The 26,925-nt window shown below is 39.1% G+C and overlaps 1 long non-coding RNA gene and 1 pseudogene across 1 annotated transcript; one reads left to right on the top strand and one right to left on the bottom strand.

The window, feature by feature from the left end:
* The first annotated feature begins 1,113 nt into the window (after window positions 1-1,113).
* Window positions 1,114-18,064, top strand: LOC140595141 (uncharacterized). The gene is made up of 4 exons (XR_011996525.1): window positions 1,114-1,223; window positions 7,973-10,406; window positions 14,458-14,540; window positions 16,293-18,064. It is a non-coding gene; the product is annotated as an uncharacterized lncRNA (long non-coding RNA).
* On the bottom strand, window positions 4,573-4,675 carry LOC112914292 (U2 spliceosomal RNA; annotated as a pseudogene).
* Window positions 18,065-26,925: the final 8,861 nt, after the last annotated feature.

Raw genomic sequence — 26,925 nt, 5'->3', positions numbered from 1 at the left:
ATATGGACTGTTTCCATAATTTGGCTGTTATAGATAATGCTGCTATACACACCAAGGTGCATGTATCCTTTTGATTAGTATTTTTGTATTCTTTGGGTAAATACCCAGTAGTGCAATTGCTTGGTAATAGGGTAGTTTTATTTTTTACTTTTTGAGGAAACTCCACACTGTTTTCCAGAGTGGCTGCATTTCCAGTGGGGCTGCAAGTTGCATTCCCACTAACAGTGCACAAGTGTTGCTTTTTCTCTATATCCTTGCCAATACCTGTTGTTTGTTGTGTTGATGATGCTGGGAGCTTTTTGATTACTGATTTAATGTCTTTGATGATTATCAGCCTGTTCAAATGTTCTGTTTCTTCCTGTCAGTTATGGTAGTTTATACATTTCTAGGAATTTATCCATTTTTTCTAGGATGTCCAACTTGTTAGCAAATATTTTTATAATACTTTTATAATTGTTTGTTTTGCTGTGCCTTTATTGCTATTCCTCTTCTCTAATTTGTGATTTTTATTTGTTTGAGTCCTTTCCCTTTTTTCTTCTTGATAACTTTGGCTAAAGGTTTATCAGTCTTATTGATATTTTTTCAAAGAACCAGCTCCTGGTTTCATTGATTTGTCTTACTGATTTTGCAGTTTTTATATCATTTATTTCTGTTCTAATCTTTATTATTTACTTCCTTCTGCTGGTTTGGGGTTTCATTTGTTCTTCTTTGTCTGGCTTCTTTCGGTGTAAGGTTAGGTTGTTTGAGATTTTTCTTACTTCTTGAGGTAGGCCTGTAGTGCTATAAACTTCCCTCTTAGAACCACTTTTGCTGCATTCCAAAGGTTTGGACCTTTGTGTTTTCATTTATCTCCATGGACTTTATTTCTTCTTTTATTTCCTGGTTGACTCTTGCATTGTTTAGTAGCGTGTTATTTAATCTCCACTTATTTGTGGTGTCTTCAGATTTTTTTTCTTGTGGTTGACTTTAGTTTCATAGCCTTTTGGTCAGAAAAGATGCATGGTATGACTTTGATCTTTTGGAATTTGTTGAGGCTTGTTTTGTGGGCTAATATATAATCTGTTCTGGAGAATGTTTCATGTGCATTTGTGAAGAATGTGTATTCTGCTGTTTTAGGATGGAATCTTCTGAATATAGCTGTTAAATCTGTCTAGCCCAGGGTGTCATCCTCAGCCTTTTTTTTGTTGTTGTTGATTTTCTGTTTAGATAATTTGTCTACTGAGGTAAGTGGGGTGTTAAAGTCTTCTACTATTATTGTATTATTATTGATTCATTCCTTTATGTTTGTTATTTACTGTTTGATGTATTTGGGTGCTCCTATGTTGATTGCATAAATATTTAAAATTGTTATATCTTCCTGTTGGATTGCCCCTTTATTATTATATTGTGACCTTTGTCTCTTGTTACCATCTTTATCTTTTTTTTTTTTTTTTTTTACCATCTTTATCTTAAAGTACATTTTGTTCAATATAAGTTTTGCTATTTTGGCTTCATTTTGACATCCATTTGAAATTTAGTAAAAATTTTGCCATCCCCTGACTTTCAATCTGAAAGTGCTTCAGGTGTAAAATGAGTCTCTTGTAGGCACATAAACATGGGTCTTCTTCTTCTTTTTTTTTAATCCATTCTATCACTATCTGGGAAACTCTATTTCTCTTTCAAACCTATATTATAACCTTACCAAGTACACTATTCTTTGTTGTAGTTTTTTTTCCCCTTTCAGCACTTTGAATATATCATTCTACTCTCTTCTAGCCTGCAAAGCTTCTGCTGAAAGATCAGTTGATAACCTTATAGGTTTTCCCTTGCAGGCAATTTTCTGTTTCTCTTGCTCCTTTTAGGAGTCTCCCTTTATCTTTAATCTTTGACATTTAATTATCTGTGGTGGTGTGAACCTTCTTAGGTCATCTTGTTTGGAATTCTTTATGCTGCTTGGACTTGGGTATCTATTTCCCTCCTTAGGTTGGGGAAGTTTTCAGTTATCATTTCTTTAAATATGTTTTCTATAACTTTTTCTCTCATCATCTTCTGGGATATCTATGATATGAATGGTTTTTTGTTTGATGTTGTCCAAGAGATTTCTTAATCTAGCCTCCTTTTTAAAAATTCTTGTCTCTTTTCATTGTTCAGCTTCTGTGCTTTTCATCACTCTGTCTTCCAGATCAGATCACTGATACATTCTTTTGGATCCTTTTATCTACTGTTGATTCCCTCCAGTGTGTGCATTTTACTTATTGTATTCTTGAGCTCTGATTGATTCTTTTTAAAAATTTAAAAAATATTTTATTTATTTACTTATTTACTTACTTATTTAGAGAAAAGGAGAGAGAGTGAGCAGAGGGGAGGGAGAGCGACAAATGACTCCCCACATTGAACACGGAGCTCAATGTGGGGCTGGATCTCACAACCTTGTGATCATGACCTGAGTTAAAATCAAGACTTGGATGCTCAACCAACTGAGCCACCCAGGCATCCCCTGATTTCTTTATTTAAAATTTATTTTAGGGATGCCTGGGTGGCTCAGTGGTTGAATGTCTCCCTCAGTCCAGGGTGTGGTCCCAGAGTCCCAGGATTGAGTCCCAAATCCAGCTCCCCAACAAGGAGCCTGCTTCTCCCTCTGCCTGTGTCTCTGCCTCTCTTTCTGTGTCTCACACAATAAATAAATAAAATCTTAAGTAAGTAAGTAAATAAATAAATAAATAAATAAATAAAACTATTTATTTTCGAGAGAGTGTGAGTACACAAGAAGGGAGGGGAGCAGAGGAAGAGGGAAATACAGAATCTCAAACAGACTTTGAGCTGAGTGCAGAGATGCATGGCTCAGTCTCATGACCCTGAGATCATGATCCAAGCCAAAACCAAGAGTCAGAAACTTAACCAACTGAGCCACCCAGGTGCCCCTCTGATTCTTTTTAATATTTTCTATCTCTTTCTAAATGTCTCAGTGAGTTCTTCCATTGTTGTCTCCCATCCAGTGAGTATCTTTACAGTAATTACTTTACATTCTTTATCAACCGTATTTCTTATCTTGGTTTTATTTAATTCTTTTACTGAATTATTTCTTGTTCTTCCTTCTGAAGCATATTTTTCTTTCCCCACTTTGTCGGACTTGGTGTTTATTTCTATGGATTAGGCAAACAACTACTTCTCCTAAACTTGAAAGAATGGTCTTGTGTATGGTGACTTCTATGCAGATTGTGTGCACTTGGTGACTTACGGTGGCTGGGGCTGTGGATGTGTATGCTGGTTACTCTTTTATTTTTTAATTTTAATTTTTTTTGAGAGAGAGAGTGCACACAAACCAGGAAGCAGGGGCAGAGGGAAAGGAGGGGGGCGAGGATTTTAAGTAGTGGAGCTCCATGCTCAGTGGAGTATGGGGCCCAAAAAGGGCTTGATCTCATGACCCTGAGATCATGACCTGAGCTGAAACCAAGAATCAGACACTTAACTGAGTTACCTAGGTGCCCCAGCTAGTTACTCTTTGAAACAGTGGTATGTCTCCATGTCTTTTGCTGTTCTCTTGCTATTTTATCTGTCTTTGGTTGTTTAGTAGCTGTTCAGTCAGTTCTCAGTTCTTTGTGGGGATTATTTCATTAATAGGTGTAATATGGTGTGTTCTGAGGAAAAGGTGAGTTCATAATCCTCCTATGTCACAATATTGAACCAGAACCTATTAGCAATGCGTTTTGTATTAAGTAGATGACCAGTTTCTTATAAGGGTGTAACTGGGAACAGCCAGATGGAAGAGATGCACATGGCAGGGTATGTGAAAAGTGCACAGAGCTTCCATGGTCTCTAAGCAAGCCATTCTCTTTAAATCTTCACTTATTCATCAACCTGGAAGTTCTGGCTTTTTTTTTTTTTTTTTGCTTCTATTTTCATGCTATATCTTTTTCCATCTTTTCACTTTTAGTCTCTATGTCTTTCAAATTGCTGTCTTTAGATCTGAAGTGAGTCTCTTGTAGGCAGCATATAGATGGGTCTTGTTTTTATTTATTTTGCCACACTATGTCTTTTGATTGGTACATTTGAATCATTTACATGTAAAGTAATTATTAAGGGATGCCCAGGTGGCTCACTGGCTGAGCATCTGCCTTTGACACAGGTCATGATCCCAGGTCCTGGGATTGAGTCCTACATCAGGTTCCCTATGGGAGCCTGCTTCTTCCTCTGCCTATGTCTCTGCCTTCCTCTCTGTGTCTCCCATGAATAAATAAATAAAATCTATTAAAAAAAAGTTTGAACACATTCTAAAAGAACTTTTTTACTCTTTCTACCATGTTTTATGTATATATTATCATATTTTACATGTTTTTATTCATAATTTTCTTCCAACTATGGCTTTTTCTTTTCCACTTAAAGAGGCCCCTTTAACATTTCTTCTAAGGTTTGTTCAGTGATGAACTCCTTTAACGTTTGGGGGGGAAGCTCTTTATCTCTCCTTTCATTCTGAATGATAACATTGCTGAGTAAAGTGTTTTTGGTTGTGTTTTTTTCCTTTTGGCACTTTGATATATCATGCTATCCCTTCTGGCCTGCAAAGTTTCTTCTGAAAAATCAGTTGATAGCCTTATAGGATTTCTCTTATGTGTAACTTTTTTCTAGTCTCTTTACTACCTTTCAAACTGATAAGAAGATATTACACTTGATCTTAGCCAAAAGGCCAAGAAGCGATCTCTCTTACTACTTTTAAAATTCTCTCTTTATCTTTAAACTTTGATATTTTAAATAATGATTAAAATGTTATGGTGTGGACCTCCCTGGGTTCATCTTCTTCGCAACCCTCTGCTTTCTGAACCTGTATGTCTATTTATTTTCCTGGATTGGGGAAGTTTTCAGCTATTATTTGTTCACATAAGTTTTCTGCCCTTTTTCTTTTCCTTCTGGGATGCCAAAATGTGAACGTTCAGTTGTTTTTGTCCCAGAGATCCCTAAATTCTTTTTTTCTTTTTGATTTTTAGCTTGGGTGCTTTCCACCACTGTCTTCCAGATGACTGATCAATTATTCTTCATCCATTAATCTGCTATTAATTCCCCCTAGTGTATTTTTTATTTCAGTTGTATTCTTCAATTGAGGTTATTTTTTATATTTTCTATCTCTTTGCCTAAGTTTTCACCAAATTTTTTTTTCTTTTTTTTAAGATTTTATTTATTTATTCACGAGAGACACAGAGAGAGAGAGAGAGAGAGAGAGAGAGGCAGAGACACAGGCAGAGGGAAGCAGGCTCCATCCAGGGAGTCCCACCGACATGGGACTCCATCCTGGGTCTCCAGAATCACGCCCTGGGCTGAAGGCGGCGCTAAACCGCTGAGCCACCAGGGCTGCCCTCACCAAATTTTTCTACTCTCCTCTCCAGTCCTGGGAGCATCTTTACAATCATTACTTTAAACTCTTTATTAAGCATATTGCTTACCTCCATTTTATATAGTTCTTTTTCTGGGGTTTTGTCATGGTGTTTTGTTTGGAACCTATTCCTCTGTCTTCCCTATTTTGCTTGACTATCTATGTTTGCTTCTATGAGTTAGGTGAACAGCTACTTCTCCTGAACTTGAAGAATGGTCTTATGTGGTAATCTTCTGTGTAGACTGTGCCTGGTGACTTTGGCTGGGTGGCTAGTGCTGTGTCTGGCACAGGGCAGATGATTTGGGGCAATCCATACTGGGGCTGACCTAGGGGGATGGTACTGAACTGAGCACAGGCCATAATGGTCCCTGGAGTCTCCACAGAGTTGGTGCCAAGGCAGGAGAACTATAACTAAAGTGGGTGCATGCTGAGGTATTCCAAGGTATTCAGTACAGGGGGTGCCCTGGTGGGGTAATTAGAGTCAAGGCCAGCATGGGCCAGGGTGTCCTGAGGTGTTCCACACAGGGAGTAGACATCCTGGTAGGGTGGCTGAAACTGAGATGGGGAGTGGTCCAGGGGTTCTAGGATTCTTACACAAGGAGTACCCTGATGGGGCAGGTAGAACTGAGGTAGGCACTGGCCAGGGCTTCTTGGGGTGCTCTGCCCTGGGAGTGCCTTGGTGGGGCGGCTAAAGCCAAAGGAGGTATGAGCCACGAGGCTCTGGAGAGCTCTTTGCCAGAGGTGCCCTAGCAAGCTGTCTGGAGCCAAAGTGGTATGGGCCTAGAGTATTCTGGTGTGCTTTGCACCTGCGTTACCTTGGTGTGACAGCTGGAGCTATAGTGAGCATTGACCCCAGGGATTTCCCAGTGTGTGCTGCACTGGGGCTGCCTGATAGGGCAACTGGGATGGGTGTGAATTAGGGGCTTAGGCTCATGAGGTGATAAGCCAGCTCTGGTACCCAGACCTTGTTCCTATCCATTGTGGAGAATGTCAACCATGGAGTTCACCAGCCCTTCAGGAGTTTTATAGGACTGGCTTTTTTATATTCTAGTTGCTTATTTATTTATTTATTTATTTATTTATTTATTTAATTTATTCGAGAGAGAGAGAGAGAGCAGAGAGTGGGAGACGGGAAGGGACAGAGGGAGAAGCGGACTTCCCACTGAGCAGGGAACCTGACATGGGACTTGATCCCAGGATCCTGAGATCATGACCTGAGCTGAAGTCAGATGCTTAACCGGACTAAGCCACCTAGGTGTCCCAAGCTGCTCTTTTAAATGTAGCTTTTTTTCTGTGCCCCAGGACATTTGGGGCTGGTGTGGGCTCACTGAAGCAGCTAGCTGGTTATAGCCCATGGACTCTGCTCCCATGTGCATTATCAAGATGGAGGGGGAGCATAAACCATGGCACTCATGAGCCCCTCAGACCCAGAGTTCCAGCAGCCCCCTGCCATTTGGCAGAGTTCTATTCTAGGGCTGGTTCCTTTATATTCTAGTTATCCTTTTAAAACACAGCTTTTTTTTTTCTTTCTGTGCTGCAAGGATGATGAATCTGCTTATGATATCTCAGAACTATCCCTCCTCACAGCAGTTTGCAGCATGAGGGATGGCAGTTCCCTTCATAACCATGTCTCTCTACCTCTCATGCTGTTCCGATGTGGTCTGTCTTTTGTGCAGAAGCTGGTTCAGTCAGCCATCAGTTTTTTAGGAAGAATTGCTTTATAAATAGGTGTGGAGGGATGCCTGGGTGGCTCAGCTGTTGAGTGTCTGCCTTCAGCTTGGGGCGTGATCCTGGAGTCCTAGGATTGAGTCCCACATGGGGCTCCCTACATGGAGTCTCTCTCTCTCTCTCTCTCTCTCTCTCTCTCATAATAAAAGTTTAAAATAAATAAATAAATAGGTGTGGATTTGGTGTGTCCATGGGGGAGGTGGGTTCAGGGTCTTCCTACATTACCATCTTGGATCAGAACATAGTGATTATTTAATGTACAATAGTGCAGAGGTGCTTGGAATCAGGAATTTAAAAGGAGTGGTCCCAGGCCTCAAAGAACCCAGACTTTAATAGAGGGACATCGATATGTAAGAATGTTAGAATTGCATGTGATAACTGATGAAGAGAACAAAGGCAAGAGAAATGCAGCTAAAATTAAATGTCCTTACAATTTTTACCCAGTGATAAATACTCTAAAACTGCAGAGCGTAACATTCCTCAAGGAGCTCTTGGCTGCCTTAATGTTCATGTTTTGCTAGAGATGAAAAGCAACTTCATCTTAACAATAATAGCCAGGTCTCCAGGATCCTATCATTCTTCTCTGTAACATGTTGAAATCCCTTTAGAGACTTGTGGTATCTCTACGCGCCACCACCCCAAATTGAAAAGTACATAATCAGTGGCTCCTCACAATCACAGGGCAGCTCTGTCTGCCCATAGGTCCTATGCCTGTACTATAATCACCTTTTTGCACTGTAAAACGTCTCAAGAATCCTTTCTTGACCATTGCATCGATGGCCCCACATCATTTTTGATGGCTGGTAGGTACAGGGTTTCTGCATCTTCCTTCACCTGGACTTCAAGCCTTGGTGCAAACTTGGTGAGTTACTTCCTCTTCTCCTTTTACTCTCATTTCAGGGCTCTTCAAGGAGTATGGTCTTACTGGAACACTTTCATGTCGATTGCTCAGGCTGCAATCCTCTAGCCCGTGGCTCCTCTACGGGGAGGGGGAAAAGCCTGCCTTTTGACTGGAAGCTGTACCTTGGCCCGAATGGTAATAAGACCCAGAAACTTGATGCCCTCTCTTTATTCGTACTCTTATACAAAGCTGTCTTTCTTGGGCACAGGACAGCCACTTAAGTCACTAAGATGGTTGCTAATCTTAAGACTCCCACAGGAGGTTTCCTTCTTATTGGTCTAATGTGATCCCCTCCAGATCTCTGGTGTAGCCGCTTCTGGCCACAGGACCTCTGCCTGGAGCCACCGAAACCAGTAACTGATGGAATTAAAACCCAGCCAGGGACCATTTCCTGGGGAAGTCAGCTATTATGACCACGTGTGCTGGAATATCACTTAGACCATGATGGAGTTCCATCTTTATTCTTCTTCTTCAGTGTGCCCTACTGACTACTTAAATTGTAACATTAGGTATTTCCCCATGCAGATTCTTAACATTCTTCATGGGTTAAGATGGCAGCACTCTTGGTCCACCTACCAGCACCTATTATATCCTGGGAAAAACAATAGGGAAGCAAAGGGATGTTGACGTCCCTTCAGTAAACAAGTCAGTATTCATAATAGCCTTTTGAAGGATGCCTCTGGTTGCTTCGAACACTAGGAACCTTGACATGATCTTGAATAAGATGCCACCAAGCTGTCCAAGGGGGATTATGGTAACGGACTTCTCCACTTTTCTGGTAATGAGATCTTCCTCTTGGGGGAATCTTCCTCCCTTGGGGTATCTCTTAATCCATTGGAACCAATTTGGATTGTAAGATAAAGAAAAAAAGACTCCTCTTCTTCTGCAATAATGCATGGCCTCGGTATTCCTTAGGAGATAAGGACAAAATAGCCCATTAATGGGACAAAAACTTCAGTACTATATACCAGTTAGATCTCTTCTGCAGGAAACAAGGAAAAAGCATTGAAGTGCCTTATGAAAAAAAAAAAAAAAAAGAAATGCCTTATGTTCAGGCCTTCATGGCCTTAAATCAAGATCCTTGATTTTGATCTTGGAAGTCCTTACAAGGGCTTCTTACAGAATGTGTTTAGCCACTAACCAGGCTGATAAACCCCCTCTCAACATATTGGATGTTGATTGTCTAAACAGGCCCCCTCCTCTCAACAAACTTGAGCTACTGGAGGAATCACCAGCCAGTGCAAAAACATTGGATCTGTTACTATCCCTCCTCTTTACAAGCCCCAAGTCCCTTCTGTTCCCAGCCTATCTGGACCTACCAGAAGAGGAACCCCTGTCTCCCAGGAGCTCCTTCTAAATCTGGACTATATCCCCTTAGGGAGGTTGCTAATGGAGAAATGAGCATTATTAGAGTCCATGTCTTGTTCTCCATGGCAGACTAGCCTCAAGTAAGACAATTAGGACAACGTTCTGAAAACTCTTCTCAATTTATTGAAGGTTCTCAGCAATTATGTTATGTTTGATTTGAACTCACTGTTGCACCCTTGAGGAAGAAAAACCTATCTGGGCGGGGGCTCAAGAATTTGTTGATGAACTACCAGTCAGAGATAGAGGGGTAGGGGGGTAGAGGGTGTTGTTATCCCAAATACCCAACCACATTGAAATTATCAAGAGGGTAGCTAGCCAAAGAAAGGAAAGACGAGACCATATGATCACTTGTTGAATAGAAGGAATGAAAAAAAAAAGTATTTTCAAAATCTGTAAGCTTTATTAAAATTCAGAAAATCATTCAAGGAGCTGATGAAAATCTAGCTCTATTTCAAGGTTGTGTGATAGAAGCCATCCATAAAATCTACAAATCTGGCCCCAACCTCACCTGAGGGAACAATTATTTATGCACACATATTCTAAGTCCCTGGGAGCCTGACAGCCACTGAAAATGAACTAAAATGACTTTAGGTCCTCAAACCCCACCCGGCACCTACTAAAGGCCACTACTGGAGTTTTTAATAATAGAGAGAAGGTTTTAAGACAGGAAAAGGACCGGAGAGCTAAAGTGCAGGGTAAAATACAGGCTCAAACATTGGCTGCCGCCATCGCGGATTCCCCACAACACCAGACTAACCAGGGGCCAAAGAAAAAGCCGGCATCAGACCAAGGACCAGGTGAGATCGTGCTACAGGGGTGGCCAGATCGGACATTGGAGCAAGGAATGTCCAAACAAAAGCTCTCCACCGGGGCCATGTCCTGTCTGTAAGGAAGAAGGACATCGGAAGAGAGACTGTCCTCATCTCCAGAGAGAGAGGAAGACAGGAACTCACTTCCCCGCCCGAGAGCAGGAACCTGAGGATCTGGCATGACGAGGCCCTGAGGCTGGTCCGGCTCCCTTTGACATCAAGATGACTGAGCCCCAGGTTACCCTGGATGTGGAAGGTAAGTTCAATTTGATCTTATTGATACAGGAGCCATTTACTCTGTTCTTATTCAGCACTCAGGCCCTAGTTAACTTTTTTTTTCCCTTTTTCTTTTTTTTTTTTTCTTTTCTTTTTTTTTTTTTTAGAGAAAGTGGGGAGTGGGGAGGGTTAGAGGGAGAGAGAGAATTCCAAGTAGGCTCCATGCTCAGCATAGAACCCAACTCCAGGCTCTATCTCACAACCCCAAGATCATAACCTGAGCTGAGACCAAGAATTAGATGCCTAACAAACTGAGCCACCCTGGCATCCCAACCCATTTATCTTTCTAACCATAACATTGTTGGCCTAGGAAGCTAAAATATGCCATCAGACAATTCCTTTAACTTATAAATACAAAAGTCAATTGATGACTCATGTTTTTCTGGTCCTTCCATCCTATTCCACTCTATAACTTGGATAAGATTTAATTCATAAACTAAGAAGCAGTTTTGCTCTTACTAAAAAGGAGAATGACTTATTCTCTTTAACACTTGAAGAATTAAAACCTTACCCTGATAACCCTTCTAATATTTGGAAAGAAGTAAATCCACAGGTCTAGGGTTGCAATGTTCCAGGACAGCCTCTTAAAGACCAACTAGTTAAAATGATGACCTTAAAAGACCTAACCAATATACCTTATAAAATATATATATATATGTGTATATATGTATATATATATATACACTTATATATATGTATATGTATTTACATATATATGTATATATGTATCCCTATATATGTGTGTATCCCTTAAAACATGAAGCAAAAGCTGGGTTATAACTACATATTATTAGGTTCCTCAAACATGGTATTTTAAGGCCTTGTCAATCTCCTTATAATACTTCAAGTTTACCAGTAAAAAAGCCAAATGGAAAATATTGAATAGCATAAGATTTAAGAGCAATAAATGAAACATTTGAATCTATTCATCCCATAGTGCCAAGTCCCTGGGGATGCTAACTGACTCACAGTATTTGATTTTTTTTTTTAATATTTTATTTATTTGAAAAAGAGAGTGAGAGAACACAAGCAGGGGAAGTGGCAGAGGAAGAAGAAGGCTCCCTGATGAGCAGGGAGCCCAATATAGGACTCAATCTCAGGACCCTGGGATCATGATCTGAGCCAAAGGCTGATGCTTAACTGACAGACTCACCCAGGCACCCCTACAGTATGATTTAAAAGACACTTTCTTTTGCATCCCTCCAAGTGAAGAAACACAGCCATTACTTGCTTTTGAACAGGCCTCACCTTTAAGCCCAGAGGATGCTCAATTAACTTGGGACTGTCTTGCCACAAGGTTTTAGGGACCGCCCTCACCTATTTGGGGATGTGCTTCGTAAAGACCTTGGTGATGTAGCCTTGCTTCAAGGGACTGTAATTCTGTATGTGGATGATATTTTAATATGTTGTCCCACAAAAGAAACATCTGATAGTAATTCTCTAACTTTTAACTTCCTGATAAACAGGATATCATGTCTCCCTAAAGGCACAAATATCTAAATAAAAGGTACAATATCTGAGATACAAAGTAACACAAGGTCACCATACCCTGTCTACTGACAGGAAAAGGCTACATTAGTTTTTGGACTCTCAACTTCAAAGAAACAACTCCATACTTTCCTACGTATGGCAGGATTTTGCCACCTATGGATTCCTAGATTTGGATTCTTCAAATCATTGTATGATTCAATTAAAGGCCCTGATAAAGAACTTTTACTGTGGACTAAAGCCCAGCAGACAGGCTTTCAAACATTAAAAGCTAACTTTCATCAGTCCTAGCTTTGGCTTTCCAGATTTAGAAAAATCTTTTACTTTACATGCAACAGAAAAACAGGGACAAGCTTTGGGGGTTCTTAACCAGAAATTAGGGAAAGAAACAAGACTGGTGAGCTATTATTCAAAGGCACTTGATAATGTAGCACAAGGGTGGCCAGCTTGTCTTCGAATGGTGGCTGGAACAGCCCTGCTGCTAGAAGAAGCTTCAAAACTTATGATGCAATAGTCCTTGACAGTGATGATTCCATATCAGGTTCAAAGGCCACCAATGGATAGCAGGAGGCTGATTTAGTAAATACCAGGCTATGTTTTTTAGATATGTCAGAAGTAGTGCTTAAAACTTGTCAAACTTTAAACCCAGGTACCCTTATGCTGGACCTGACCATCATATTTCTATGCTTGGACATGACTGCTCAGAAATTATTGATCTTGATTATTCTAGCTGACCTGACTTAAAAGATTCCCCTATTGAAAATGCAGATAACTGCAGGTTTACCAATTGTGGTAGCTTCATGGATAAGGAAGAAAGAAAAGTTGGATATGCTATAGTTAGCTTAATTAAGACCATTGAGGAAAAAGCCCTTCCAGTAAATACTTCTGCTCAAAAGGCTAAAGTAATAGTATGTATTTGTGCTCTTCAATTGGCAAAAGGCCTAAAAATTAATATTTAAATTAATTCCAATTATACTTTCCTGGTACTACGTGCCCATGGAGCAATTTGGAAAGAAAGGGAATTGCTATCAAGTTGTAACTCCCCAGATATAAGCCTGAAATAATTATCCTTCTTGAGGCCATAAATCTACCTAAGGAGGTGGCTGTAATTCATCTCAAGGGACATCAAAAAGATATGACCTTGGACTCTAAAGGAAACAATTTGGCCAACCATGCAGCAAACAGGCAGCACAAAATAAATACTAAGTCTTCACCAGTTTTATTTGTCTGTAATTAAAACTATAAAGTTTTAATTCCACATAAGCCCATATCTCCAGTCTGTTTTATTTGAGCAAACGTGTGAATGGGAGGGAGAGGGAGAAATCTTAAGCAGAACATGACCTGGGACTTTATTTCAAGACCCTGAGATCATGACCTGAGCCAAAATTAAGTCAGGCACTTAACCAACTGAACCATCCAGGTACCCTCATATCTCTAGTCTATTTAGACCAAGAGATTCACATAGTCCAGAAACAAGTATATTTTTAAAAATGCACAGGACTGCCTTGTTAATGACAGAAAAATATTCATACCCAAAAATAACTGATGGAAAGTAATACAAGTTTACACCAGGCTACTCATTTGGGCAAAAAAAAATTTGCTTTAGAACATTTAATTACAAATATATTTGATGGGATAAGTTTAACAACTATAAAACAGGTCTGTCAATCCTTTATTGTCTGTGCACAGGTAAATCTGGAAAGTGCAGTCTACTTCCTCCCTTTTGAAACCACTCCAATGACATGGAACATATCCAGGAGAGGACTGGCAGCTTGATTTCACATAAATGCCTCCTTGCAAAGGTTATTAAGTTCCTACTAGTGATTGTTGATACTTTCACCGGATGGATCAAGGCCTTTCCATGTAAAACTGAAAGGGCCATAGAAATAACGAAGTTTTGTTGTGAGAAATTATTCCTAGATTTGGTCTTCCATGGTCCCTTCAAAATAGCAATAGACTTTCTTTTACTGCACAAATAACAAATAGCATGAGCTTTGAAAATTAAATTTTTTCTACATTTATCCTGGCATCCACAATCCTCTGAACAGGTAGAGAAAGCTAATTACACTTTAAAACACCACCTTAAAAAATAAAAATAAAAAAATAATAAAACAACACCTTACTATATCTAGAGACCCAGGAAAATTGGGTTACTCTCTTACCTATAAGACTTCTCCAAATGAGAACTTCTCCAGAAGAACCTATTGGTTATAAGATATTATACAGAAAACCATTTCTTACAGTGTACTTGTAATTAGATAAAGATCATAACACTTTAATTATTCATTCGAGGCTGGTTTAATTAATAAGTTACTTAATGAATATGCTGATCAAATGCTCCCCAAACCTGATTTAACTATAACTGAAAATCCACCCCATGCAAGCCCTGGAGACATGGCTTATTTAAAAGATTGGAAGTCAAATACTGTGGGGGACTTAAATCCAAAATGGAAATGTTCATGTCAGGTCATGTTATGTACTTCTACTGCAGTAAAATTAGAGGGACTCTTCCATCTAAAATAAAACCTGTACTTCCTTCACAGGAAACCAGTGAACAAACTAACATGCCATCTTACTCCTGTGAACCTTTAGAAGATCTCAAACTCCTCTTCAAAAGACAATGAAGGTTGTATGTTTTCTCTTTGTTCTTTGTTCTCCAATTTTACAGACCATTCCTTCCTACAATGGTACAACATTATGCTGAATTTCAAAATCAAACAGCTTGTTGGATTTGTAGATTTTTGCTTATGTCAAGTACATCCACATTGCCCTGGTGGTTTCCCCTTTACAGGGCACTGACTGGCACTCCTTATACACTTATACTTTAGATATGATATCCTAACACTGGCATATATTGTGATAATTCTATCACCTGAAAATATTTCTTCTTGGCCAATGATCGATATGACTTGGAACTTCCCAAGTCATAACCAGACTTTTTCATACCCTCAGACCATTAAGGTTTTAACTGAATTCACAAGCCTACAAATAAAAACGCCTGTCAATGACTGCCTAGATTACTAAACCCTACTTATCAGTATACCCAGGTTGGTATATACCGAGTCCAGGATGATTATTTATGGCTCACAACAACTACTGGACAATTCAATCAAAAGACAGTTTTATAAAAAAAAAAAAAAAGAGTTTTATGCTGAGAACAAAAGATCATACATGTGATACCTATACAAACAGCGCATGACATTTGGAATGGCTGGCACTAGAAGTATGTTCTCAAACCATTATTCTCCGTGTTGCTGATTGCTTTGTTACTGGCTGGGCAAGGCAACTGGGAATTCGATGGCTAGCTCCAAACAGCCCCCAGCGGTTACATGGATCTGACCTGTGGCCCTGACTTCCTCCAGGATTGACAGGTCATTGTACCTTGGGTTTTTGGTTTTGTTTTTGTTTTTGTTTTGTTTTGTTTTTTGCTTGGACTGGGGGGCGCCTTATCAAAACCATCACGACTCGGCTTATCTTCCAAATTTAAAACAACGATAGACATGATCAATATTTCATTGGTATGATCATTTAATGTCCATCTTTGTTCCCTCAATAGAATTGGAGGGATATCTGGCATATGGAATCCTTTAACAAATATGTTATAGAAGCACTAAATGACACAAAACAGTATTTCCTTACTTAATGCTGAAGTTACAGCTCACAGATGCTTAAAGCAGTTCTACAAAATACAATGGCCTAAGATATTTAACAGCTGCACAATGTGATACCCCATTATTAAAATGGAATGATGTGAGATGCTTGGGTAGCTCAGTGGTTGTGTCTGCCTTTGGCTCAGGGTGTGATCACAGAGTTCCAAGATTGAGTCCCGCACTGGGCTCCCCACAGGGAGCCTGCTTCTCCCTCTGCCTATGTCTCTGCCTCTTTCTCTGTGTCCCTCATGAATAAATAAATAAAACCTTTAAAAATAAATAAATAAAAGGGAATGATGTATATATATCCCAGATTATCACAAAAATGTAACAGGATTGCTAAAAGATGTGAATATACTCAAACTGGCACTTTACATGATTCCTCCCTCTCCTTTTTTTTTTTTAAGATTTCATTTATTTATTCATGAGAGACAGAGAGAGAGAGAGAGAGAGAGAGAGAGAGAGAGAGAGAGAGCGACAGGCAGAGGGAGAAGCAGGCTCCATGCAAGGAGGCCGATGTGGGACTCGGTCCTGGGTCTCCAGGATCACACCCCAGGCTGCAGGCGGCGCTAAACCGCTGCGCCACCGGGGCTGCCCTCCTCCCTCTCCTTTAACAATTGGTTAAACTCCTGGACTGGAGGAGGATTTTGGTCAACTATCAAAGGTCTTCTTATTGGGCTTCTTTTTCTCATAATAATATTAATCTTATTTTGCTGTTTTTTTTCCAGTGTCTCCCTGCCTGATGCTGAGACTCTTTCACTACCATTACTTCAAGCTGACAGATGATCCTTTCTCCTTGAGAAGACTCCCATATGTTATCTACCTTGGATTCAGCTGGCTCTGCCTTTGGTAACTCCTATATATAAATCCCCCAACTGACCAGTGTTGACTCATAGTAGGGACATCTCTACGTCCCTCTTCAGCAGGAAGAAATTACAGAAGATAAAACCTTCCAACCTCAGCAACTTTAAAGATTTAAGGGTCAAAATTGTTCAGGGGGAAAAATGAGAAGAACAAAGGCAAGAGAAATGCAGTTAAAATTAAGTGTCCTTACGATTTCAGCCCACTGATAAATACCTGAAACCTGCGGAGCATGACATTCCTCAAGAAACTCATGGCTGCCTTAAATTCATGTTTTGCTAGAGACTAACAACAACCTCGTCTTGACAATAATAGCCAGATCTCCAGGATCCTGTAACTCTTCTTTAACACATGGAAATCCCTTTAGAGACTTATGTTATCTCTATATACTTTTAAGTTTGGAGGGGGGCATGTAACCAGTCACTCCTCATAATCATAAGTGCAGTTCTTACTGCCCATGGCAGTCCTGTGTCTGTGCTATAATAAAAGCACCTTTTTGCACCATAAAATGTCTCAAGAATTCTTTCTTAACCATTGCACTCCATGGCCGCACATCAATAACTGCTAGGATAGAAGTAATACAGGGTATTTAGGAAACACAGAGAAGGGGTACATTCTGGTGGAGTCAGAGGATGTATTCCAGACCTGCTGAGCCTAAGGTTAAGAGGGAATTCATTAGTTCCATGATTGGCTCAGTGACCCCTGCAGCCAGTTGCACAAGTTGAGAAGCTGTGAGGGTTGAGCTTAGCCCTGATCACTCGCTTGCTCTCACTGGTTTGTGACGTGCCTGTCCGTTACTGTAGTCACCTGCCTCATGTGGCTATTTAGCATTTGAAATACAGCTAACCTACACTAAGATATGTGATAAAGGTAAATTATTTTGCAGATTTCAGAAATTTAGAATAAAAAAATCCCTTTAATGTTTTTATATTACACATTGAAATGATACTATTTTGGATACATTGAATATTTTTGAAATTAATTTCACCTCTTTTTTTTTTTTTGCTAGTATTGCTCTAGAAAACTTAAAATTATTTATGTTGTTTAAGTTCTATTTTGAACTAGGCGATGCTGGTCTAATCATTGGTTCAACTTCAGTGGGAATCCTGCCCATTTGGGTTTTGATGTGATTCTTTTAGAACTAGACCTTGGCTCTGCCACAAACCAGTGTTCTGGAGTCAGCCCTGCTCCACTACTCAGTAACTAGGGTAAGCTTTGAGCAAGTTTAAACTCTCTTAATGCCAGGATTTTTTTTTTAACTTATAAAGCAGGGACAATAAGACTTAGGAGTTGTGAGCATAAACAATAATCCCTATAAACCAAAGCTCTTTGCTCTATATTTAATACATTTAAGCTCTTAAAATTTCTAAACAGCTTTATTGAGGTGTCATTTATAAATAATAAACTCTTAATGAATGTTATTAAGACTAAAATTTATTGAGTGCTTCCTACTGCCAAGCCCTTTGTATGAATTCTCTCCTTTAATTTGTACAAGTTCTAGTGTTACCACCTTAGGCAAACCCGTTGTCTTTTCCAGATCTCCATTTTTTTTGCTCCCCATTGGAACAATTGATCAATAAATGATTTCTAAGATAAATTTCAGCTTTGTTGTTCTGTTTCCCCTGAAATTAAAAAAAAATAGCTATCATTCGTAGTATTGCAAAGTTCTGTCTTCAAATTGTTTCTTTCTTTTTATAGTCTTGTTTTTGTTTCCCTGGTTTTATTTATACTTTCATCTCTCTGGAGATGTATAATTATGGCTTGTTCTTAAATTTTTCTCCTACTACCTGTACTTTCCTGTTTACTCTGTGCTCCTTTTCTGTTTAGTAAGTTTGCTTCTCTATCTTTTTGTGTGAGAGACTTGCCCTTCACATGTCTGGTCTTGACTTGCCCATTGATATTCAAGGATGAGACACTAAATGCTGACTGGAACCTCTGTGTGGGGGTGAGGGGAGGGGGATGTCAGGGTGGGGTGTTGACTGAGCAGTGAGAAATGAGCCTGTTTTGTTGACGTGCCTCAGTGTCAGTATCTATAGGTCTTTATTTGGAGAGGCTGTTTTTCCAGAGAGAAAGTCTCCACATTCCTGCCTGATGGCTATAAGCCTGGCAATTAGCATTCTGGAGGCTAATTGGGAATCTTTCCTGCCAGGTCTCACCGTTGCCTCCAGTTGGAGTTCAGTTGAATTGATTTGCTCTTTTTAGCTTCCCCTACTCCCAGCTGAGGTCTCAAGTCTCTCCAGAACAGCAGCAGTAACGAGAGCATATACTATGGCTGCTATTAAGCATCAACTCCAACAGACATTGTCCTGAGTAATTAAGATGTAATGTGTCATTTCTTCCTCTCTACTGTGTGGGTAGGTACTAATATTTCCTCCAACTTTTTGTTGGGACATGGAGAGTTTAAGTGACTTGCTCAAGGTCACAAAGCCATGGATCTAGCACTTCCCTCTAGAACCCAGGCTCAAAACCACTGTGTGACTTGTTCCTCTGCTTTCTACTTCCCAAATAGTGCCCTCCCTTGTCCATTGATGGTGCCTCTCCTGTTCTCCTTGTCTTTGAGGATTTGTACTTTATTTACTGCCATTTTAGTGGGGTTTCAGAAGAGCAGAGACAAATGCACAGGTTTCATTCACCATAGAGAATCAGGTACGGAAATCTCTTTTTGGGTATAGGTAGCTATCATGACTGGTCAGACTGCCTGATGGATGGCCAGTGTGAGAATAAGGCCAATCCTGCTGTCTGAGCTCCTGCTTCTGATCCCAATTAGACTTTGTAGCCACAGAAGCCCCAGGGAGCCCTAGTTCATATATTTATTGGTAACATAAATATCTAAAGGGGAGATGAAAGTTAGACTACATAGCCATTAAGAATATATATTGAGGGACAACTTGGTGGCTCAGTTAAGTGTCAGACTCTTGATATCACTTAGGTCTTGATCTCAGGGTCATGAGTTCAAGCCATGTATTGGGCTCCATGCTGGGTGTGGAGCCTGCTTTAAAAAAAAAAAGAATGATGTATTATATATTGGCTAATTGAATTTAAATTTTAAAAAAAGAAAATAATATATATAATATATATTGAAATGATGTATGTGGTACTATTATGTAAAGAAAATAAGCCTACAAAGCATTATGTGCCATGTATTCTAGTTTTTTATTGAAATATAATTAAGGGATCCCTGGGTGGCGCAGTGGTTTGGCGCCTGCCTTTGGCCCAGGGCGTGATCCTGGAGACCCGGGATCGAATCCCACGTCAGGCTCCCGGTGCATGGAGCCTGCTTCTCCCTCTGCCTGTGTCTCTGCCTCTCTCTCTCTCTCTCTGTGACTATCATAAATAAAATAAAATAAATTAAAAAAAAGAAATTGAAATATAATTAATATACAATGATATATTAGTTTCAGGAGTACAACATATTGATTCAACTCAGTGCTCACCATGGTAAGTGTAGTCACCATGTTTCTTCACCATCTGATGTTATTACATTTTTATTGACTATATTCCTGATGCTGTACTTTTTATCTCCATCACTTATTTATAACTGTAAGTTTATACCTCTTAATCCCCTTCATGTATTTTTCCCATTCCCCCCACCCACCTCCCCGCTGGCAATCATCAGTTTGCTCTCTGTATTTAAGAGTCTCTTGGTTTGTTGGTTGGTTTGGGTTTTTTGTTGTTCATTTGTCTTGTTTTTTAGATTCCAAATATGAGTGTAATCACCTGGTATTTTTCTTTCTCTGCCCAACTTATTTTCTTAGTATAATACCCTCATGCTTATCCATGTTGTGGCAAATGATAAGACCCATTCTTTTTTGTGGCCAAGTAATATTCCATCATATGTATATACCATTTCTTCCTTATCCATTTGTCTTTTGACAGATACTTGGGTTGCTTCCATATCTTGACTATTGACAATAATACTGTAAACACAGAGGTGCATATATCTTTTCTAAATAGTGTTTTTATTTTCTTTTGGTAAACAACCAGAGGGGAAATCATTGGATCATATGATATTTCTAGTTTTAATTTTTTTGAGAAACTTCCATGCTGTTTTCCACAGTGGCAGCCCCAATTTACATTTTCCCCAACAGTGCACTAGGGTTCCTTTCTCCTATCTTCCCCAACACTTGTTTCTTGTCTTTTGATTCTATCCATTCTGACTGGTGATAGGTGATGCCTCATTGTGGTTTTGGTTTGCATTTCCCTGATGATGAGTGATGTCGTGCATCTTTTCATATGTCTGTTGGCCATCTATATGTCTTCTTTGTAAAAATGTCCATTCAGGTCCTTTGCTCATTATCTAATCGGATTATTTGCCTTTTTTTGTTCTTGAGCTGTAGAAGTTCTTTGTATATTTTGGATATAAACCTCTTATCAGATATATTACTTGCAAATATCTTCTCCCACCCAGCAGGTTGCCTTTTTGTTTTGTTCATGGATTCCTTTGCTGTGCAAACACTTTTTAGTTTGATGTAGTTTCAACAGTTTATTTTTGCTTTTGGTCCCCTTGCCTGACGAGACACATCTAGAAAAATGTTGCTAAGGCTGATGCCAAAGAAGTTACTGCTTGTTTTCTTCTAGGATTTTTGTGGTTTCATATCTCACATTTAGGTCTTTAATACATTTTTTAGTTTATTTTTGTGTGTGCCATGAGAAAGGTATCCAGTTTCATTCTTTGGCATGTAGCTGCTGTCCAGTTTTCCCAGCACCATTTATTGAAAAGACTGCCTTTTCCCCACTGTATATTCTTGCTTCCTTTGTCATAGATTAATTAATCGTAAAAGCATTTTTTTTTCTGGGCTCTCTATTCTATTCTACTGGTCTGTGTGTCTGCTTTTGTTCTGGTACGACACTGTTTTGATCACTACAGCTTTGTAGTATATCTTGAAATCTGGAATTGTGAAACTTTCAGCTTTGTTCTTTCTCAAGACTGTTTTGGCTATCCAGGGACTTCTGTGGTTCTATACAAAATTTAGGACTATTTGCTTTGATTCTGTGAAAAATGCTGTTGGTATTTTGATCAGGATTGCATTGAATCTGTAGATTGCTTTGGGTGGCATGGACATTTTGGTAATATTAATTGTTCCAATCCATTAGCATGGGATGTCTTTCTATTTGTGTCATCTTCAATTTCTTTCATCAGGGTCTTATAGTTTTCAGAGTACAGATCATTTACCTCCTTGGTTAAGTTTATTCCTAGACATTTTATTCTTTTGGGTGCAATTGTAATGAAATTGTTTTCTTAATTTCTACTTCTGCTACTTCATTATTAGTGTATGGAAATACAATCAATTTCTATGTATTAATTTGTATCCTGCAAGTTTATGGATTCATTTATTCTAATAGTTTTTTTTGTGTGGAGTTTAGTTTTTTTTGTGTATGGTATCATGTCATCTGCAAATAGTGACAGTTATACTTCTTGCTAATTTGAATGCCTCTTACTTGTTTGATTGCTGTGGCTAGGACTTTCAGTACTATGTTGGATAAAATTAGTGAGGGTGAACATCCTTGTCTTGTTCCTGATTTTAGAGGAAAAGCTCTCAATTTTCACCATTGAGTATGATGTTAGCTGTGGGTTGTAATATGTGGCCTTTATTATATTGAGGTGTGTTCTCTTTAAACTTACTTTGTTGAGAGTTTTTATGATGAACATATGTTGAATTTTGTCAAATTCTTTTTCTGCATCTATTGAGATGATCATGTGATTTTCATCCTTGGTTTTGCTAATGTGTTATATCATGTTGATTGATTTGTGAATATTGAAACATCTTTATATCCCAAAAATAAATCTCACTTGATCTTGGTGAAAGATCCTTTTAGTGTATTGTTGAATGTGGTTTGCTAATACTTTGCTGAAGATTTTTGTATCTATGTTCATTAGGCATATTGGTTTGTAGTTTTCTGTTTTTTTAGTGTCTTTGGTTTTAGTATCAGTATAATGCTGCCTTCATAGAATGTATTTGCAAGCTTTCCTTCCTTCTATTTTGTGTATGTTTGTGTGTGTGTCCTTGCACACATAATAGTTTGAAGAGAATACATGTTAACTCTCCTTTAAATGTTTAGTAGAATTCCCTTGTGATCTATGTGGTCCTGGACTTTTTGTTGGGAGTTTTTGATAACCAATTCAATTTCTTTGCTAGTAACCAGTCTGTTCGGATTTTCCATTTCTTCATTATTCAGTTTGGAAAGATTGTATGTTTCTAGGAATTTTTAAAGGTTTTATTTATTTGAGGGAGAAAGAGATAGCAAGAGAGCACAAGTGAGGAAGAGAGGAAAAGCAGGACCTTGGGATCATGACGGAAGCCAAAAGCAGATGCCCAACTGACTGAGCCACCCAGTGCCCGTTTCAAGGGATTTATCCATTTCTTCTAGCTTATTCAATTTGTTAGCATATCATTTTTCAGAGTAGTCTCTTAATTCTTTGTGTTTCTGTGGTGTTAGTTGTTACCTCCCCTCTTTCATTTCTGATATTATTTGTGTCCTCTCTCTTTTTTTCCTTGATGAATTTGGCTAAAGGTTTATCAATTTTATCTTTTCGAAGGACTGGTTCTTGGTTTTTTTTTTTTTTTTTTTTTTTTTTTTTTTTTTATTTATGATAGTCATACAGAGAGAGAGAGAGGGGCAGAGACACAGGCAGAGGGAGAAGCAGGCTCCATGCACCGGGAGCCTGATGTGGGATTCGATCCCGGGTCTCCAGGATCGCGCCCTGGGCCAAAGGCAGGCGCCAAACCGCTGCGCCACCCAGGGATCCCATGGTTCTTGGTTTCATTGATCTTTGTTTGCTTGTGTCTATTTCATGTGATTTCTGCTCTGATCTTTATTATTTCCTTTCTTCTACTAACCTAGGGTTTTGTTTGTTCTCCCTTTTCTAGTTTCTTTAGGTATGAGGTTAAATTGTTTGAGATTTTTCTTGTTTCTTGGGGTAGGCCTGCATCAGTATGAATTTCTCTCTTAGAACTTCTTTCACTGTGTCCCAAAGATTTCGGACATTAGTGTTTTCATTTTCATTTTTCACCAGCTATTTTTAAATTTCCTCTGATTTCTTTATTGACCATTGGCTGTTTAGTAGCATGTCATTCAGCTTCCATGTATTTATGCTGGGTTTTTTTTCTTGTGATTCATTATGCTGTCTGAAAAGATGCATGTGATTTTAATCTCCTTAAATTTATTGACTTGTTTTGTGGCCCTACATGTGACCCATCCTGGAGAATGTTTCATGTGCACTTGAAAAGAACGTGTATGCTATTGGTTTTGTATGTAATGTTCTGTGTATATCTCTGTTTATGCCTTCTGGTCTAAATTGTCATTCAAAAACATGATTTCCTTATTGATTTTCTGCCTGGATGATCTATCCTTTGAAGTAAATGGAGCATTAAAAATCCCCTGCTATTTTTGCATTACTAGCGGTTTTTCCCTTTATGTCCACTAACATTTCTTTTATGTACTTAGGTGCTCCAATGTTCGGTGCATAGATATATACAGTTGTTATATCTTCTTGTTGGACTGATCTCTTTATCTTTATGCAGTAATGCCCTTCTTGTCTCTTGTTACAATTATTGTTTCAAAGTAATTTTGTCTGATCTAAGTGTTGCTACATTGACTCTTGTCCCCTAACCACTTCTATTTTCATGCTGTATCTTTTTCTATGCTTTCACTTTGTTTGTATGTGTCTTTAGGTCTGAAGTGAATCTCTTGTAAGCAACATAGAGATAGGCCTTTTTTTAAAATCCATTCTGTCACGCTATGTCTTTTGATTAGAGCATTTAGTCCTTTTACATGTAATTATTAGTAAGTATGTACTTATTGTCGTTTTGTTCATTGTGTTGCTTTTGTAGGTATTTTCTATTCCTTTCTTCTCTTGTTCTTTCTCTGTGGTTTAATGGTTTTTATTTAGTGTTATGCTTGGATTCCTTTCTCTTTTTTATATATCTATTATATATGCTTTGATTTATGGTTACCTTTCATTGACATATAATGTCTCATGTGTACAGCAATTTATATTAAATTGATGGTCACTTAAGTTCAAGCACATTCTAAAAATACTAAATTTTTATTTCCCCAATTTTTATGTGTATGATATCATATTCCACATTTTTGTGTATCTCTTGAGTGAATTTTGTAGAAATCATTGATTTTTTTTTTTTTTTAAGATTTTACTTATTTATTCATGAGAGACACAGAGAGAGAGGCAGAGACACAGGCAGAGGGAGAAGCAGGCTCCATGTAGGGAGCTCGACACGGGACTCGATCCCAGGTCTCCAGTACCACACCCTGGGCTGAAGGCGGCGCTAAACTGCTGAGCCACCTGGGCTGCCTGAAATCATTGATTTTACTACTTTTTATTTTAACCTCCACACTGGCTTTATAAGTGATTTATCTGCTACCTTTACTATAAGCTTGCTTTTACCAGTGAAATGTTTTCCTTTCAAATTTCTTCCAGTTATGGCCTTTTCTTTCCAAAGAATTCCCTTTAATGTTTCTTATCAGGATGTTTTAGTGATGATGTATTCCTTTAACTCTTGTTTGGGAAGCTCTTTATCTCTCCTAAGTGATGACCTGCTGGATAAAGTATTCTTGGTTATAGGTGTTTTTTGTTTTTTGTTTTCCTTTCAGCACTTTGTAGGCCAGAGGGGTTGGCATGGTATGTTAAAAGTTTCTGCTAAAAAAAAAAAAAAAAAAAAAAAAAAAAGTTGATAGCTTTATGGGGTTTCTCTTGTATATAACTTTTTTTTTCTTGCTGCTTTTGAAACTCTATCATTATTTTTTGCCATTTAAATTATTAATTGCCATTTAAATTATGTCTTGCTGTGGACCTCCTGGGTTCATCTTCTAAGGGGCTTTCTGTGCTTCCTGGGCCTGGATGGCTGTTTTCTAAAGTTTTTTCTTTTGTTTTGTTTGAGAGAGCACAAGCGGTGGGGAGAAGGGCAGAGAGAGAGAGGAAGAAGCAGGCTCCCCGCCGAGCAGGGAGCCCAATGCAGGGCTTGATCCCAGGACCTCAGCATCATGACTTGAGTGGAAGGCAGATGCTTAAGCGACTGAGCCACCCAGGTGCCCCTTTTCAAGTAAATACTCTACCCCCTTCTCTTTCTTCTCTTTCTGGAATCCCTATAATGCAAATGTTATTAAGCTTGATGGTATTGGTAAGTTCCCTTAATTTATGCTCATTTTTTATTCTTTTTATTTTTCTGTTCAGCGTGGTTGCTTTCCTTAGGATCACTGATCTGTTCTTCTGCATCCTCTAATCTGCTGTCCTTTCCCTCTACTGTTAGTTTAATTTCAGTTACTGAATTCTTCGTCTCTGGTTCTTTTTTATATTTCCTCTTTAAGTTATTACTGAGTTTATCTACTTTTTTTTTTTTTAAGTAGGCTCCACGCCTGGCATGGAGCCCAACTCACGACAATGAGATCAAGACCTAGCTGAGATGAATAGTCGGACGCTTAACGAACTGAGTCACCCAGGCATCCCTACCCACTCTTTTCTCAAGGTTGGTATCTTTATGACCATTACTTTGAATTTTTTTTTTCAGGCATAGGACTTACCTATTTCATTTAGCTCTTTTGTGATTTCTACTTTCTTTCATTTAAGACCTATTCCTGTGTCCTTTTTTTGTCTTAGTCTCTGTTTGTTTCTATGGATTAGGGAAGTCAGCTACGTCTACTGGTCTCTTGAAAGTAGTGGCCTTGTGTCCTGTGGTGTCCTGGAGCACAATGCCCCCTGGGCACCAGAATCAGGTGCTCCAGGGGTGTCCCCATGTAGGCTGCATGTACTCTGCTGTGTGGCTGTTTGCCTGCCCCTAATCAGCAATAGCCCACTTTGCCTGCTGTGGGCACACCACACAGGGTATAGGGTATCAGGTGCCTGGTATCAATCAGTATGGGGCTTACAAGTGGATGGGATCAGCAGTCAGACTAGGTTTCTGCTGTCAGCCTTTCTGCTGTAGTTGAGGGCTCTTGGAAGGCCAGGGCTTTCTCCCGGTGGCCCACAGAGGCTTTCATTGATGGGCAGGGCCGGCAGTTGCACTAGATGTGGTATTCATCTTTCTGCCACAGTTATGGGTGCACCAAGCAGCAGGGCTTTTTCCCTGCACAGCCAGGAATCACAACCTGAGCTGAAACCAAGAGTCAGAGGCTTCAACAACTGCACCACACAGGTGCCGCAGTACATTCAAATTGTTAATACAAAACATAGACATTTACTGTGAGAATATTAGAATATACAGAACATCAAAAGACACCCAAAGATAACCAACCAGAAGGAATTTTTGCTGTGTAACCTTTTTCTCCCGTTCTCTGCAAATCCTGCCACAGAAGCCTCTTAACTACAGGGATGTCCTTTCTTTATTTGAACATTACAAACACCAATAAATACTAGGGGAAGCTGATAGAGCAGTATGTACAGGAGCTCCTAAAAAAGGAGATCCAGAAATTGCATTTTATCTCCTTGAGCTGCTCAGATGTCCTCATAGAGAATCTGGCCTAAGCACTACTGTAGAGTCAGCTCCC

The sequence above is a fragment of the Vulpes vulpes genome, chromosome 1, assembly GCF_048418805.1.
Source record: "Vulpes vulpes isolate BD-2025 chromosome 1, VulVul3, whole genome shotgun sequence".
In the NCBI taxonomy this organism is placed as follows: Eukaryota; Metazoa; Chordata; class Mammalia; order Carnivora; family Canidae; genus Vulpes; species Vulpes vulpes.
Note: the sequence above shows the minus strand (reverse complement) of the source record. Positions and strands in the feature narration are given on the sequence as shown.